This window comes from Fukomys damarensis, unplaced genomic scaffold (assembly GCF_012274545.1).
Source record: "Fukomys damarensis isolate Sample0158 unplaced genomic scaffold, DMR_v1.0_HiC HiC_scaffold_6, whole genome shotgun sequence".
Classification (NCBI taxonomy): domain Eukaryota; kingdom Metazoa; phylum Chordata; class Mammalia; order Rodentia; family Bathyergidae; genus Fukomys; species Fukomys damarensis.
In genome coordinates, this window is record NW_022900918.1 from 39,092,008 (window position 1) to 39,107,378 (window position 15,371).

Sequence of the window (15,371 nt, forward strand, 5' to 3'; positions counted from 1 at the left end):
CCCGTCTTTTGGCAAAACCCCATTTAACCTGCTATAGGGGGTCCTTACACAGCAGCTCTGTAAATATCCCCTGCTCCTGGGTACTGACACTTAGACAACCAAGCAGACTGCACTGGTACCCCACGGGAGGCAGAGCGTGGATGAGAATACAAGCAGTCACAACCCGCAGGGCCATGCCTGCCCCCCACCCTTGCTTTGCATTAAGCAAACTGTGTAAAGCCTCCTGAAGGGCAGCATTTCCGTTTGGGCCACGGGCAGTCATGGAGGAAAGATTGAGCTGTTTTCCCCAAGATACCGGCCCTACAAGAATTATGATCTTTGAAACTGACAGCTTTATGTTCTTGCATTATGTCTGCATTCACAACGAGGACTTTCCCTTCTCATATTTAACTTACATTGGTAGGAAAATCTTTGAACTAGTCTTCTCAAGCTTAGTGCCAAATATTGTAAAATTCAAAGGCAGAAAAATATTGTCACTTTCCTCCCCAGGTTTGCCCCTTTTGTTTTCTTGCCTACATTGATTCACATGCAAACAAAGATGTTTTAGGGGAAAAAATGAGAACCAAGACCTGTCATGTAAAGGTACAAGATCCCAGTGATGAATGTGACTGTACTGTGTACCTAAAATGTACCAGTAAACTCAATGACAAAACAAAACAAAACAAAAAACAACGATGTTTCAACAAAACCAAGTTTCCTTTTTTGGGGGGAGGGGCTCTCAGTTTTCATCTTCCAAACCCAAACTAAAACCAAGGTATGTGGTCTCCAGGTCTCCGGTTCGGGACTCTTGATTGCTCTTGTCGTGTACAGATATAGTAGAACTGGGATGTCAAAATTCCATACTTCTTGCCTCAGTTAGGGAATTCTGAAAAAGCAAAAGCAAAAGCAAACTCTGGAGTTTGGAATATAGTTCTTCCCACATAATGGGCAAACAAGTCCCCTTTGTGTCTCTCCTTTCTCATTTGTGAAATAAAGTTGACTACTCTCCTTCAAGCTTCTCGTGAGAGTTAAGACTCAGGCTGGCACGGCAAGCGCTTCATCAAGCATGCCTCCTCCTTCCTTTTCTTCCTGCTTTCCCTTCCTTTGGCCCGTTTCCTCTGTTTTGTCTTTTCACCAAGTTTTCCACTGTTGGCAAACAAACCCTCCCAAGCTGTTTTGAATTCTAGAACAATCCTTGTTATTTGGCGCCGGTTTCTGTATTTTTTAGAGAAGTCAGCCCTTTTCTCCTGACTCTGCCATCCAAATTTTCTGCCCTGGCATCTTTATTGTTTCATTAACTCTGAAATGTGTCTCTGGGATAAGTCTGTATGTAAACAGCAGGCAATTTAAATCACCCAGGCTCTGTTTCACCGGAGGGAGGGGAAGGGCAGGGCTAGGAGAAGAGCGGATGGATGTCTTTAAGCCTCTTAATTTTTAACACTGCGAGTCAAGCTCCTCTGTTTCTGGTTTAAAACGCTCTTACAAATGGCCTGAGCCTGAGGTTGGCCCAGATTTACGCTGCTGGAGAATGTGCAGTGTACCTTCGTCCCACTCTGCATGGGAAAGGAAAGCCGCTTCACTGCTGTCCAGGGAGGAAGACTCGGCCTTCTCCCTGGGAGGTCAGGCCCAGGGCAGGGCAGGGTGTCAGCTGTGGAAGGGGTGCAGGGAGCACCAGTGAGCGCGTCCCTGAGGTGGGGAAGGCCACCCTTCCACTCAGAGTCTGTGGATCGTATCGAGCTAAGCTGGAGAGCTCTGCGTTTGCACCAGCATTGTTCAGAGAGGGTGTTCACTTCCCAGAGCTGCGTGCACAAACTCCCACAGCTGGGGGGCTTATGAACACGGCACAGCTACTCTCTCTGGATTACGAGGAGTGAGTGCAGTGTCCCCAGTTGGACCAGCAGGGCCACAACCCTGCCTGGCGTAGGTAAGACAGTTCTCTGGGTCCAACCGCACCTCCCGGCAGCATCTTGGAATCTCCGCAACCTCTCCCTCGAGACTTTGCGGTGTCGTCTTTGATTTGTCTCTCTCCTTCTTGGGGAGGCACACAGTGCTGGGCACCAGTCCCCAGATCATCGAGGGGCTGACATCTCTGGCCCTTGGAGTCTGCGTTTCCTTGTATTGCTGTCCCTGTCTCGTGCTGTCCTCCCCAGATGCTGTCATCTCCCCTGGGCTTACCCAGCCGAAAGCAATGGTTTCTTCACCTCCAAGCCCAGCTCACCCAAACACACACGTTTTCCTTCCATCCTGTATCAAAGCCACGTGGAGCCTCCCTTTGTAGGACACTCAGTTCCTCCAGGGAGGAAATGATCTCCTTTCTTCCCATCTACCCTTAGTGCTTAAGGAAGTCCTATTGGGATAAAATCCAAGCCAGTGAAATTGTGTGTGTAGACAGAGTCGCAAATGGTGAGGCACAAGACACAATTACTGTTATTACTGTTACCGCTATTATACTATACAGCGTAATTTGAGGTGGCACTGGAAGGGCTTCCTGATGACAGTCATGCTGCAAGCTGGCCACGGGGTTCTGAAATCCTGCTGTTGTGCATAACCAGACGGTTTCCGAAGGTTTACCTTTCAAAGGCAGCGTCCCCATGATTCCTGGAAAGAGTGGCCTTTATCATGCATTGTCCCCAACTGATAGAAGATCTTAGAGAAGCGGGTGAGGAAAGCCACCGTGGGCCAGGGACATAGCTCAGTGGTTCCAGTGCCCGTCTCACAAGTACAAGGTCCTGAGCTCGATCCCCTGGTACCAAAAAGAAGAAAGTCAAGCTTGCAAAAAAGAAATAAATCAGAAAATATTCTAAATAAAGGGCATCTCAAGACTGAGATCAGACTGTGCGGTCCTCCTTCCTGGTCAACGCAGCTCCTTCCCAGCAGTGTCTGTTTTCCTCCCCTGTGCTCCACGGTGACCCCATAGCCCATTACACGAAGAGAAGAGGACTGGATTCACACCCCATTCTCTTCTCTCTTCCAAGGTGCCCCAGGCAGATGTCCTGTTGCTGAAAGAGTCACTGATCCTGAGGTGTGGCTGCTCAGCCCGAGCTCGGACACCGGCTGGAGCTTTAGCGTAGGGCCACCCCCCCCCACCATGGGAAACCCCCGGGGGCCCAGGTGGTGGCCGGCTGGTGACAGTGTGTCCGGCCCACTCCTCTCAGAGTCCCACCGTCTCCTCTGGGACCATGAGCAGGGTGCCTCCAGCCCAAGCAGGGGCAGGAAGCATCCTTTCTCTCTGCCTCAGACTAATTGTAGGACTTACAAGGATTTACTGATTGGCACACGGGACCTAATTTGTCTTTTCATATAAATAAAATTCGCTTCCTGCAATTCCCGAGGATATTGAGGTGGCTAGCTGCCGTTCTCTACTTTCTTACGCTCACATTTTATTTCCCGAGTCTGTTGACTGAGCAAGAGACCAATTCACCACGCTACCGCGTTTTCTCTGTTTTCCTCCCTTCCCCAGCTTCCCTAATAGCAGGCTTGCGATTTTAATTTTTTTAGGATGTGTAGCACATCTAGGGTGTTTGGAAATTACAATTTTTCTATAAAAGCATTTATAGCCATTTGCTTTTAAACTGTTTCTTTCCTAGATGAAAATATTCTATTTCTTCCAAAAATATGTGCCAACTAGAAGTGGATATACTCTTTGATTCAAATGCTTCGCTTGTGCAGAAATTAGCGGTATAAAAATGCTATTACTATCGATATAGTTATAAATTTGCGCCCTTCTTTTTTGCTCCTTTACTGTATGGGTATGGCCTTTGCTATATCATAGCAGAGTTAATTAAGTTTTAGGCTTTTAGCTTAAATCACAGTGCCTGCTTGTTAGGTGTTACTAAAATCGCCTTTTGGTTGCTTTATGTCTTTATCACAATTTAAACTGCATAAAAACAACAACAGATTTAATGTCACCATAAATAAGAACCAGATTTGAAAATTACATCTTGACTTGGAAATCAAAAGCTGTATGTAAACTTTATGTTTTCTGTAGTGCCTGAACTGCCCTCTGTCCCTGACATGATTATTGTGGGTATTTAACAAGGCAAAGGGAAAATCCACCCTGAGGTTGTAGACGGCAAAGTTAATTGCTCCATCTGGGGCGTGGCAGGAGATTGCAAGCTCAGTCCCGGTTGTCACCACGATGTGTGTGGGGCCTGGTGCGCAGGGCAGGCGGAGGCTTCGCCCTTTCTTCCCCGCAGCGGTATCTGTTGTCTCTGCGGAGCCAGCAGCATTGTTCTCTCTCCCAGCTCACTGCACACCTGTTCTCTCTCTGCTTTGCCTTCCTGTACCCCAGGCAGGAAGACTGAGGTCCCTATCTCTCAGCCCTGGACCTACCTGAATCAGTCCAGTCTCATCCTGGAAGAGTCGTGAGCATCGGACGACTTTCCTCACGGGGCTGGGCAGATGGCACAGAGGGGGAGGAGGGAGTATAGAGGGACAAAGAGACCCCCTCCTGCTGCTGCCTTTGGAGGTCGAGAGAGAGGCAATGAGTGGAAAGACCCGGCAGCTTGCGGGAGCCGGAGCAGGCGCGACGCAGCTTAGTGGTGCAGGGACGTGGGCTGAAACCCGGAGCTTCGCTTTTGCTTGGACTGCAGAACTGTACACAGCGCTGTGCTTTCGGGTGGTTGCCCTCCGAAGCCCCGAGGCTTGTAGGTGGGCATCTGGAGGTGACTGGTCACGGGCGTGATTTTCATCAGGGGTCTGCTGTTGGGTTCAGGCCCTCTGTGACGTTGGAGGTGGAGCCTGGTGGAGGAGGTGTCTGGGCGTGGCCTGGAAGGGCCTGTCTCTCTGCTACCCCCTTGACCTCTGGAGCTCTCTCTGCTTCCTGCTGCCATGTCGTGAGCAGCTCACCTCCGCCCTGCTGCCCTGCTTTGGAGCCAGCCATGGACGGAAACACGAGCCACCATAAACCCCTCCTCCAGGTGTGAGTGCTGGTGTTGTGTCTCAGCAAGGAGGGAAGCGACTAGGGTGGGCAGTAACATGGTTATTGAGACCGCTGAGCTGTGGGCCTTTGTGACGACCACTGTGGCCATGTGGGATTCTAGCCATGCAGGTCCAGGGCCAGGCCAGCCCCGTGTCTGGCAGTGGTGGTCACGTTGGCAGCAAGGCCTCTTGTCTCTGCCTTGACTTCACAGAATTTCGAAGATAAAATCATCCCTATGTAAGAGGGCGAGAGCAGGGCCCTGACCGAATGCAGGCGGCCCTTCTGCGAGGTCTCAGCAGAGTGCACAAGCCACACAGTCCTGTTGCTGGGTATTTGTCCAGTAGATTATTTTTGGTTGTGTAGCATCTAAGTCTCGTCTGTTGTTTCCTAATGTCTTGTAATGTAAGAGAAAACCTGCAGAATCGGGGAAAAAATTTACCAGCTACTTCCCCGACAGAGGACTAATAGCTAGTATATATAAAGAACTGAAAACTATTAGAGCCCAGGGCCCCAAGGTGAATGTAATTATTATATATTGCACTCATACACCACCACTAACAGCAAGCTAAAAATAACATCTAGCGTGGGTTCCGTGTTTGCCTTAAGAATCACAGCCCATTCAAGGCAGCCTAGGTTACCTTGTTGGTAAGGGCAAAACTAACCTTCTCCATGAAAGGTGTGGAAATCCTACCCCAGAATCTCAGAACAAGCCCTCGTTTGGACTGGGAGTCTGGGTCCTACCCTGCATGCCCAGTGTCTTGCAAACAATGCAGTGTGGACGCTGAGACAAACTCATATGGAGAAGGCCGGTATGGGTGGTGGCCGAGGTTGAGGGGAGCTTGTGAAAAGTGGGGGTCACTGGCAGCCCATGGAAACCGAGAGGCACGGCACAGATTCTCTGGGGTCCCAGAGGCAGTTGACCCTCCAGACACCAATTTAGGACACCGCACCTAGGGCCGTGAGACACTCTATTTCCTATTTGAAAGCCGCCTGGGCTGTGGTCCTTTGATGTGGCCGCATTAGGAAATGCATACACTTACGATGCTGTTAATGTGAGAAATGAACTGCGTCCAAACTCGGAGAGGAGTGCAGATTCCGCTATTTATCAGACTGGTGTGCGGTGGCTGCTACATGGGGGCCACATTGTCGGAAAATGGATGAAGGTGGGGGAAGCCCACACCTTTAGGCAGGAAGAGCCCCGATGCTGATGGGGGGGCAGAGCAGTTCGTGTGACACTTAGTGAACAGCCTGGTGAGAGGGGCTGTGAGACACATTTCGAAGGAATATAATGCATTTGCAACACAAAAGTGAGGCAAACCAGGAGGACGAGATGTCAAGGACTTAGGGTTTAAATGAGCAGAAGTATGAACAGAATTTAAAAGAGGAAATGTATGAGATGTTCAGCCGCATCACATATTTAAAAAATGACAGTTTTACCAGTTATACCCTTAAATGTTTGTTGGCCATTTGTTAGCTAAGTGCAGATTTCCCTGGTCATGCTTTGCATAGCTGCATTTAATTAAGAAGACTGCAGTTTTTCATCAAGTTTATCCAATAGTCTAGTTTACAATATACAACTTTAATTGTCAACAATCCAACTTTTTGTTGAATTTTTCTATGTATAATTTTCATTATAAACTAGAGGCCCTTTTATTTCTCTAAAACTTATCTTTATTTAAGTATGAAGAAGCATAAACCAAAGAAGAAATTTGTAATCATATCATGAAGATCACTTATTGACATTTGAAACATGCATTACATACAATTGGTAGAAAGTTAAAAAAGTACAGAGATATCAAATCAAAGATTTTTTTTTTCAGTACCAGGGATCGAACTCAGGACCTTGCACTTGACAGGCAGGCTAGGCACTACTGAGCCAAATTCCAGGCCCAAAAGTAAATTTTTAATTTAATTTAATTTTTTGTAGTTCTGGGGTTTGAACCCATACTTTTGCACTAAGCTGTATCCCCAGCCAAATTTTATTTTAATTTTTAGATTTTAAGATAGGGCCTCACTAAGTTGTTAAAATTCCCTGGTTAAGTTATTGCTTGTGATCCTCCTGTCTCAGCCTCCCAGAGTGCTGGGATTACAGGCGTGCAACACTGTGCCCTGCTAGTATTATTTCAGAATTTATGTTTTCAGAATGTTGTGAACAGTCATGTGAGACTGACAGATGGAGATGAAGAGATGTGTAGACAAAAGAAAATACACACAGGGTCCCTGAACTTCCCTAGATAGTGTTCATAACACTACAGAATGGGACCTAAATGTTTCCACTTTCTTATTGGCAAGTCTGTTTATTTTCCTTCACAATTTTATCAAATCTCAGAAGCCATAAATATGGAAGAATACCTCCCAAAACTCTAAAACTCAAGGTCCTCTCATCCTAGGGAAATATGTAGAAATGCAGATAGAAATTGATGAATAAAATAATTTTGGGCAGTATTACTTATAAGGAGGAAACCCAAATGCCTCACTTGGGCAGTTAACATCAGTTACTGCATAGCTGTATGAAGACATATTGTATAATTATTAAAATGTGTGTAAAGAGCGCTTAATGAACTAGCTTATAATATCATTTCTTGTTTTTTGGTTTTTTTTTGGTGCTGGGGATTGAACTCGGGACCTTGCACTTACGAGGGAGGCGGTGGAACCACTCACTGAGCTAAATCCCCAGCCCCTATAATAAAAATCTAACCAAAACTAAAGCAGGATGTAAAATGGAACACAAAGTATGACCTCATGTGCAGAAGAAGCACAAATTAAAAAAGCGTAGCACAGTTTATGTCTCAGAATAATTTCCGAGAGGTAAGATGGTGTGTCTCCCAGTATTTCTAGGGTACAAAGTGGAACAATATTGTTAAATAAAACTTGCAAGAGTCAGGTGGATTTGGACTGAGTTCCCACACCAGTCTCCCATGACAAAACCAAATGGAGTCACTCATGCTGGTGCTAAACAGTACCATGCCCAACTCAGACTGTTTATCTCACCTGTCTAGGGGAAGGGAGGAAGAGGGAGAGATTTGTTTAGTTCATTAATTTTATTGATACATTGTAGGTACACAATATGCTGACATTCAGTATTGGGATGTTGGACCTTTACATGACAGATCTTGGTTCTTATTTTTCCCCACTCCCCTGCCCTCCCTTCACCCCCTCCACTCCTCCCTATTTACAGACTTTGTTTCCTTTTCTCATATTTATCCCTTTCCTCTACCCCTCCCTCTTCCCCTTCCCCACTGGACCCTTTCTTCGTATTTCACATTATCTATTATACATTTAGATCCTTATGTACACTTTCAGTTTAAAACAGAAACACTAAACCAGCTGGAAGAGAGGTGAGGTAGGACTCGCAAAGACACTGGTGTAGGCAGACTTCACAAAAAAACCCTCAGTCGCATGAGAACTAGCACAAAGAATCAACAATTGGGATCTCATCTCATTAAAAAGCCTCTGCATGGCAAGAGAGACCACCGGCAGTGTGAAGAGGCAACCTGAAGAACACACACTTTTTATTCTTTATTTATTCTTTCTCCAGGCTTTTCCTGTCTCTGAGCTAGCTGCAGAGCTGAATTCTCTGACTTCTGGTTCTGAGAGCTGTGGGATTGCAAAACTGTCATTTGCCCACATGAACTCTGTCAGGGTTGGGACTGTGGCTCTGTAGTAGAGCAGGTACCTGGCATACAAGAGGTCCTAAGTTTGGCCCCAGAGCCCCTAAAGGAACAAAATCCCCTGCCAACCTTGTTAAATTTATTTCATCACAATTTTCTTCTATCAACATCATATATTGATTTTTGTTAAAATCCATACTTAACTCTAAGGAGATTTCTATTGAAGAATTTCCCTGAGGGCCCAATGGGCCCCAGACAGTCATGGCAGGTGGCAGCCACCAGGAGACCAGGGTTGAAGAGGGCTTTCCTGAACCTTGCTGCTGTGTCCCTTGGTTGTACTTGCACAGGGTGACACAGCTGCCAGCACAGAGTAGTCACATCACACCATTAAAATTCAGGTCAGAAACTGGCATAGCAAGCTGTCTTTTCTGAAATATTGAATCTTTAATTCAAATTTCAAGTGGTAATAAAAACGGGCATGAATTGCCTATATCACCCACCTCTCTTCAGATCTCAATCACTGTCAGCTGTCCCTGGGGATGAAGAATGAAATAAAAAAAAGATCACCTTTCCTTGAGTTTTAATAGACACAGAGGAAAGATCACTTGCTTGTGTATGCAGAGACTATGAACGAACAAGGATGGGCGAGATCAAAAGCTTTAGACTTTGATGCAGTAGAAAGCTTTCTGTTTAGCCAGGGGTAAAAAATCTGTGTCTACTAAGATGACTTTTAAAGGGGGCTTCAAAAGTCTAGAGCAAACACAAATCGAAAGTTCAGGACAGATATACAAACAATCATAAACACAGCTCCCCAGTCCCCGACTTATACTTTCTGTGTAAATAAATGATAAAAGCCACAATCTTGAATTTTCTTCATTTCTCAGGAAAGGTAACGGGATCGCTAGCTGCTTATGGTTTTCTCAAAAGATTGGGAGGGGAGAAGCAGCAGCTGGGCAGCTGAGGAACCTTTACCAACCAGGCTTGTTTTTCTTATTTAAGCTCTGGTTTCTGGGAAGGGTTTGTGTTTATGTTATGGTCTATTTTCAGAAATGGCCCTATTTGTAAATGGGCTGGTTGTGCTGAAAAATGATATATAGGACTTCTCCCAAGTGCAAGCAGAAATTGATCCAAGTTTTGAAAAGAGAGGAGTTAATTTTATAAGAAGCAACAGAAATCCTTGACTGTTTTGAAAGAATAGATTGAGATTTTAAAATTTTTATAACTTAATGGCTAAGTAAAAATGTAATTGATTTTAGAAAGTTATGATCTATTAGTACTTTAAAATTCACTTTATTAGACTGGGGTTTGGGTAAATTAAAAAAATTTAAAAACAAATACCAAATGCTTAGATGTGTTCATAATCAGAAGAGTGTGGGACCCTAGCCCACTGACATTTTGACTGGTGACCTTTGTTCTGCTTTGGGGTCTTATGTGGCAGATTAGAAATCTTGATGGTTTACTTGAAGTTAAAGGGTAGACTCAAATTGATAATCCTATTTCTGAGTGCTCTATATTTGTCACAATATCAAGGAAACTCTCATTTTATTATTATTCTTAACTCCATGCATTACCATTTTACAATGCACCCCTTGCTTTCATATGCGATTTAATTCTTTTAACATCCCTGCCTGTTCTTTTTATCATCATCATGGCAAAACCGAAGTCCAGTAAGGTCAAGCGATTCGCCCCAGATCATCAAGACAGGAAGTGTGGAAATCCACAACATCAGGTTCTATTTACCTGTGCCCAGGAAACTGGCCGGAGGTCTCAACATCAGAAGTAAGGAGGGAGAGTGTTTCTGTTTCCGCTTTAGGACACAAAAATGAAGAGTAGCACAGAGGGTTGAGCATCACGTGACCAATTCAGCCGTCGAGTACCGGGCACCCTCAGGTCAGGGAAGCAACGCCTTACCTGATGCCATCTGCCCCATCTCAGGGAGCCCACTTTTCAGTGTGGGGATTCTCCAATAGTGGACCTCACTCTCTGGAACAAGCTGATGGTGGAACGGAGGCTCGAGGGTCCCGTCTGTGTTGTGAGCTCTATTCATTCCTTCTGGTCCTCCCTGATTGTCCCCTGTTCTTTCCTGATCCACAAATATCTGACTATTTACGTGTATTCCCGATCAGTGCTGATCTTTTCTCCCTCCTCTTCCTTCCATGTCCACTCCACCCCATTGTCTGACCAGACAAATTCAGCCAAACTCCTAATCACTCCAACACCTCTCAAATGATTTTTCTTTTCCTGACTTTTTTCCACCCGAACTCAGCCTGAACCCATAACACCATCTAATTAATTCCCCTGAAATGCTTTGATCATGCAACCACACTGACCTCAGCATGGTAATAACTCCTCTGGCCCGTCGGGCAGAACAAAACTTGGTGGCATTGCCTTCAGAGCGAGACCGACCTTTGCTTTCAGCTTGCCTTCCTTGTTTCTGCACAGACTATTGCCTAGAAATTCTTTGATTTTTTTGCTTTTGGAGTTTTTCCATCCTCCTTCAGGTGACAGAAGTGCCTCTTCCTGTCTATGATAACAATAATCCACATTCTGAAGGCTGAACTCGAGTTGACCTTCACCATCCAGATGCCCTTCAATGCTTAGGTGCTTAATGATCCAGTGGGATGGGGGAGACACTTTTGCTCAGTTACCAACTGTTACTGTCTTAGTCACTTTCTCATGGCTGAGACACAACACTGAACACCCACAGTGTGGAGGAGGTGGGGGTGACTTGGGCTCACAGTTCATAGAGGATTAGTCCATGGTAGCCTGGCTCCAAGGCAGGGCAGCATAGCACAGGGGCCTGGCAGTGGAGAAACAGCTTGTGGTATCGTGGACAGGAAGCGGAGAGAGATCAAGGGAGGAGGAGGGAGGTCAACCCTTGCAGGTTGTGCATCCAGACACATGTCTCCCACAGGCTTCACCTCCCAACACCACAGCTGTCTCTAAACTCAGTGGGCTCATCCTTTGATGAGCATCACACCCCACGATCTAATCGCCTCCAACAGCCCCACCTATGAGCGCATGAGGCTTTCGGGAGACATCTAGACATAAACCATCTCTGTAGCCTCAGCAAAGTAATCTGGTCTGGGCATTGAGAGGATCTAAAGAGAGAGCTGGACGATGGTATCGTGGCAAGGCAGCACCGTGGGGAAGAAGTGGGAGAAGAGCTGGCCTGTGGGCAAGTGTGGAATGTTTTTGTCCAGCTAATAAGAAGGGCAGAGAAGTCACAAAAAATACAGGTGGCCACAGGGCAGCACCGGATCTGTAGTAGAGGCTGCTGTTTGATGAATTGTTTCAGATAATACTAAAGCAGTCGTTTCTGGTCTGGTTGTGGGGATATCCATCTTTTTGAGGCTATAGTATGGATTTTCCAAATAAAAGCATAATTTTGGAGCCTAAAACAGCTCAAAATTCCTTTAAAAGTGGGAGATTTTAAGCATGAAAGTGCTATCCTCTTGTAATGACAGAGCAACCATTTCGTCTCAGGTGGCTAGTCCATCTCCTCGCAGGGACCTGACCTCCCTTAGTCCATTCCACTTTTCCCAGAACTTTCAGTGGTCCCCACTTGGTCGAATCCCTCGCAGTTCCACCTTATTATTAGGAGGGTTTTATAACACATGAACACTGCATGCCATGTGTTAGTCACAGTCTGTCTCCAGGATTACAAGTCCTGGAGCCTTGGTTTATAATTTTGAACTTTCAGGACCACATGTAATATCAAGGATACAGCGTTTGTGACTAAAGGATATATTGGAAGGAACTCTTGGTAATGGCATTTGGCTGGAGTTGAAAGCTTAGCTTTTAATGTTCACGAAGATCTAAAAGAAACTCGGTTTTTGTTTTCTCCAAAGGTCCTTCTCAGTTAACTGCATAATATCCAATTATGCATCTTAGGAGAATTAAAGGTTGAGAAAACCCAGCTTCTATTGGAATCTTTGATTCTATGGAATACATTTGCCCCAAACCAATGCTTACACAACCAAACTCCCCTCTGGGATTTAGTTGATTGTCATAACTTTGGAGTTTGCCCTACAAAGCCACAGACCTATTACAGCAACATGCTGTAGTTTAAAATGTTTAAAAGTCAGTGTTGGAGCTGATTTTATTTTGTTCATTACTTGATCAAGAAAGAAAAAAAAAATTCCACAACCCCCCACCCCACCATGTCTTAAATGAACTGAGGTTTTTATATTTATTTTTCTCCGATTATAGCATGTTAAGCACATTGTTTGTTAAAGGTGTGGGAATCAGAAATCATAAAAGCATTTTGATGTTAAAGATGGAAAGAATGACAATTATCATTTACTGCAAGTGAGCAGGGCCGCAAGGAGACCCTTTGTTTAGTCTGATGGTATCCGCAGCAAGGGGAGGGCTGGCAGCCTTGCCAGCCACGTCTCTGTCTCCAAAATAAACTGGCCAGGCCTACAGGTGCTGCCTTCTAGGAGAAGGTGTAGACGTATGTCATATGTCTGCTTTGCAGAGAAACCAGGGCTGTCAGGGCTTAGGAAAGCAGTTTCCTTCAGTTTGTTCAAGCCATCACATGGGGAGCATGGGAGCAAAGATCGTTTTCATTCTCCATTAACTGGAGGAATTACATCCTCCATTTTGTGAGATAAGCTCAGGACTTACTTGGTTGGATTGGAAAATATGGTAAAAGTTTACATTTTAAAAAATGTGTTACAGTAAAAGGCATGTTGACATGAAATTCCCCTCAAAAGACCCCACCTCTCTTCCAGCACTTATCCCAGCATGACTACCACTTTCTGAGGTAATTCTGGAAGTCTTCTTTCCTAAGTGTCTTTAGCTGTGTGTGCTTTTGTGGGTCCTTTGGCATCCAAAATGGATCCAAGACATTTCCCTTTCGTGGTCATTTGGACTTTGGGGAAGACCAGAAGTCACATGGTGCCAGGTCCGGTGAGTAAGGTGGATGAGGGAGGACATAGCAATGAATTTTCATGACTCCGAGTCTCTGTTGGATGGTGCTCTGCAGCAGCAGACATCATGTTTTTTTTTTAAACCTCATCTCATAGAAACTCACGAAAGTCAACTTCCAGACTGCTTCAGTAAGTAGCAAGGATGATGGGGTGTGTATGAAGAGAAGGGATTAATGGCAATACATTTCTTACTATTATAAAATTGTTTAAAAATGTAAACATTCATATCATATGTTTGATCACTCTTTGCACTATTGGTTGAACTTTGTACTTCACAATGGGGATGTGTCTCTGCAGCAGCCCCCACCTCTGCTGTTGGAAGCTGATAACCCTCCTCCCTCCATCTGTTGTCACAACAAAAATAATATCCCTGACATTGCTGACCATCCCTGGATGACCTGGTGCAGGTATCTTTCCAGTTGATTCTGCTATTCCACATTCACTCTCTCTCGGCCTTAGTTTTCTGCAGCCTGGTTGTGGGGGCCTCAGACACCGCAGGAACTTCCTAAAATGTCCATGGAGACCAGAAGTAGCTGAGGTGCCGGCGCTTGTTTCCCAGGGAGCAGATGTGACTGGGCATAAAAGGAATGGAGATTTTAGATGTCCCTGGCTACCATGGTTGTCTTGGGGCAGAGGTCAAGCAATTCACTTCTTTTGTAAGGTTTTAAGGAATCCACAATAGTCACATTTCTCAAAAGATCCAGTTTACTTTCATGTGGGCACATCCTTTAGCTTTAAGTGTAAGTAATCTCCAAAAAACCAAAGTAGGACAAAGTGTGTTAGAAAATCAAGATGTCCGAATCATCCTGCCACTTCCTGTGGCAGACATCACTAGTCGATCACTGCATTCTTCCCTGCTGAGTTGAATGTCTAGTCTCAGAGTTTTCTCAACACACAGCTCCTGGCACAGCTACCAATGCCATGGAAAGAGAACTCAGACCCAAACCTCATTATCGCCCTTGCTTTTTAAATGGTTTGCATTTTTACGCGTGTGCTAGAGACTCATCCAGTGCCTTCACACTGAGCCACATCCTCAACCCCTTTTCTATTTTTTATTTTGGGCATGGTCTCATGAAGTTACTAAGTCCAGGCCAGCACTGAGCCTACGATCTTTTTGCCTCGACTTCCCACAGTGCTGGGCTAATGGGAGTGCACCACCCTGCCTGGGCAGTGTAACTTATGTTAAGGGCAGTAGTAGCCAAAGATAAAATGCTTTGCTTGAAATATAAATTGCAAGCAAAGCCTCAAAGTCTACAGTGGAAAATATTGCCTTAAATACCAAAGGATGTGCCTCTGACAAAAATTTCAACTTGAAAACGAGTTATTGGCCTGTGTCTGTGGCACTCAGGCCATGAGTTTTCTTCTCCCAAGGTCAGATAGATGTTTCATTAGGTTCAGAGAACGCCTCAGTGACACAGGGTTTGTGCATTGTGAGGGTTGAGCTCATCTGGGGGATGCGGCTGTCCCCACCACTGCTGTATGCTGGATCCTAAGAACAGACTAGAAGGAGAGGAAACTGCAAACTCATAGCTCTGGACCCTCACGGCCAAGGGCAAAGAAAGGAAGATTTGAAACCACCATGAGGATTTTAGTTTTCTGGGAAAACAGTGGCCCCAGTGTGGACTCTGATCCCTAAACCTATGGCAGTCAAAACTCACTTGTTTTCCAAGTCCAGATGATCTTGAGAACTTAGAAACTTCCTCCACAGAGAGCTCAACTCCTTTGGGAGTCTGGAAACTGAGTCAAGGAACTCTTGGGTGGGCCCAGCAATCTGTTGCTCATCAAGGTTTGAAACAATTCCCCAGGTGATCGTGAGGTAGGCTGAAGTTTGGGGACCCCAGGCTGGGCATGTCCATGTGGTCTTGCCTGCCCCACGGGGGCTCCTGGGTGGATCCCAGTGTCTGCTGTACTGCTGCTTTTTTGTGG

The 15,371-nt window shown here is 45.5% G+C and overlaps 1 long non-coding RNA gene across 1 annotated transcript; it reads right to left on the bottom strand.

The window, feature by feature from the left end:
* Positions 1 to 709: 709 nt before the first annotated feature.
* Positions 710 to 4,388, bottom strand: LOC104848600. The gene is made up of 3 exons (XR_776477.1): positions 4,312 to 4,388; positions 2,551 to 2,722; positions 710 to 865 (listed from the first exon to the last, which is right to left on the bottom strand). It is a non-coding gene; the product is annotated as an uncharacterized LOC104848600 (long non-coding RNA).
* Between the last annotated feature and the right edge of the window lie 10,983 nt (positions 4,389 to 15,371).